General features: G+C 45.4%; 1 non-coding gene across 1 annotated transcript; it reads right to left on the minus strand.

Annotated features, from left to right (window-relative positions):
- Positions 1 to 1,513: 1,513 nt before the first annotated feature.
- Positions 1,514 to 1,619, minus strand: LOC136841947 (U6 spliceosomal RNA). Its single transcript, XR_010854128.1, has one exon. It is a non-coding gene; the product is annotated as a U6 spliceosomal RNA (small nuclear RNA).
- Between the last annotated feature and the right edge of the window lie 732 nt (positions 1,620 to 2,351).

Raw genomic sequence — 2,351 nt, forward strand, 5'->3', positions numbered from 1 at the left:
CAGAGTCCAAAGCAGAGAGCCCTGAACTGGTACGTCTAGTCCCCAAGACAACCTGAGATACTTCATCGAACGTGGATGAATTGGGGCGTGAAGATAAGTATCTTGGAGATCCAAAGATACCATCAATCCCGGGATGAAGGGCTCCTAGTATTGACTGCGAGGTCTCCATCTTGAACTTTTCCTTCGGACCAAGTTGTTCGACCTGTTGACGTCAAGACGGGTCTCCAGCCTACTGAAAGTTTTGGGACTAGAAACAATCTGTAGTAAAATCCCGGGGAACACCGAGTCAAGACCTGTTCCACTGCTCTCCTCTCGAACATCTGTTTGAGCAGGTCAAACAATTTTCTGTTTGACAGGAAGGCAGTTGGGAAACAAAAAAACAAAGGAGGAGGAGACAGGAAGGGAATCAAGTAACCTCTCTCTAACAGTAGGAGGGACCAAACGTCTGCCCCTCACTCTTTCCAAGCTTGTGCAAAATGAAGCCTGGTTGCTAAGGGAGTCTGGAGATGAAAGGAGTCACTTGCTACCTCTCTTGGAAGTGACATTCCTTCGGGGAAAAAAAAAAAAACTCTCTCTCGTGGTGCGGGTCTCGTGTTGCTTCCCATGGAAGCCCCTTTGTTTGTAGGCAAATATTTAGCTTTCGTTTACTTTTTGTATCATTGAGATCGGTGCAATCGTTATGAAGGAGATGCAGTTTGAATGTCGATAACTTTAGTTTTGAGAAAAACGATATTTTTTGCTTCTCTGTGTATTTATTTGCTTGCTGTTACACAGTTTGATGTTTTTATGACATATTGAAAAGCCAAAAAATAGACCTGCAAAGTAATATAACTTCGCTAAATGAAGCTAAATGAAGCGAGTGTCAAAACACGGCTCAGGTTGGGCAGCGCGACGTCTTACTTAGTCAAGCTCTGAGCTGCTACTGACTGACTGCCACTGACTGCCCTACGGCATTCCTGTCTTTAAGCTGATGCGTACTATGTCCACAGGGTTGCCATAGATCGCATTAGATATTATTATTTCATAGCTAAAAGGAAATTACCACCGATATACTGACAATATCATTACATTATACGAAAAATGTAATTTTGACTATGATAGGGTTACTGTTTTATTTTTAACTCCTAACTGTGGCGAACTTTTAAATAAAACTTTCTGAGAAGATAGTCAGGATATGTATGATGCCATATATAAAATATCCCAGAAAATTTTATTTCCGATTTTTTCGTCAAACGCTCCCCTTAAGACAAAGACAACTGCGAAGGTGGAGAGAGAGGAGCCGAAGGTTGAAAAGTCTCAGGAAACAGATCCTTAAGAAAAAAGCCAGAGTCTGATAATCAGAGGAAGAAGAAGACGAAAGAAGTTTCTCTTCATACAAAGGCTGTGACGAAAGAGGATGTTCTTCCGCAGCTGGCGGGTCTTGGAGTGAGTGGTGAAAGTAGTTCGATTCGCGATCGTGGCGGGAACTCCGCGAACGAAAAAGTCGTCAACTAGAGTAAATGATAGTAAACATAAAAATGTGGAACGCTTCACGATTAGCGTGTCATCCTTGCGCAGGGGCCATGCTAATCTTCTCTGTATCGTTCAATTTTTAGTATATGTACTGCCGAAGCAAGTACTGGCTAAATTAAGAAGGACATCAGATGTTGAAGCGGGTAGTAGTGCGACATGATGAACAACTGGAGCGGCGTCAACACAAGACTTGAAGCTATACGGCGGCGGCGTGGAGCGTCATGGCGTGACGCGAGAGGCTCCGTGGCAAGTACTAGAAGAGAGTCACAGGCGCGCCGAAAGTCAAGGTGAGGCGTGAAGCGTGAGAAGCGCATTAAGAGCAAGACGCGCTCCTGGCGCGAGACAAGAGAAAAGTCCAACACCTCAAATCGGGAAGACGAATAGGAAGCCACTAAACAGTCTCTCTAGACGACAGACGAGAAGCCCCAAAACATCTAGCAGACGAGGAAGACGAAGCAGGAGACGAAGGTGAAAGTCTGTACCTCTTAACAGGCAGATTCGAATCTTGAAAGGTTCATGAGAGCATCCAGCTGTTGTTGCAAACCCAACAAAATCTTACGCGTTGGAGAAGCAACTCTCTCGGGAGAAGGGCTGAACCTGAGAGAAGGAAAGGGGCGAGAGACATATACTTCCTTCCACAGGGGAAGAAGCTCTAGCCCTTGCCTTAGCGCGACAGGGGGGTCGAGTAGCGTCATCATTCGAAAAACACTTTATTCTCTTCTGCAGAGGAATATCCACGCAACTTTCGGGGAAGAGTACAAACGTCTAGAGGAAGAGGGCGTGAAGCGTCCTCCCCTCTAAGCTTCTCTTAAGAGGGCGAGAGTCCAACCGAGAGCTCC

The sequence above is a fragment of the Macrobrachium rosenbergii genome, chromosome 1, assembly GCF_040412425.1.
Source record: "Macrobrachium rosenbergii isolate ZJJX-2024 chromosome 1, ASM4041242v1, whole genome shotgun sequence".
NCBI classification, from domain to species: Eukaryota; Metazoa; Arthropoda; class Malacostraca; order Decapoda; family Palaemonidae; genus Macrobrachium; species Macrobrachium rosenbergii.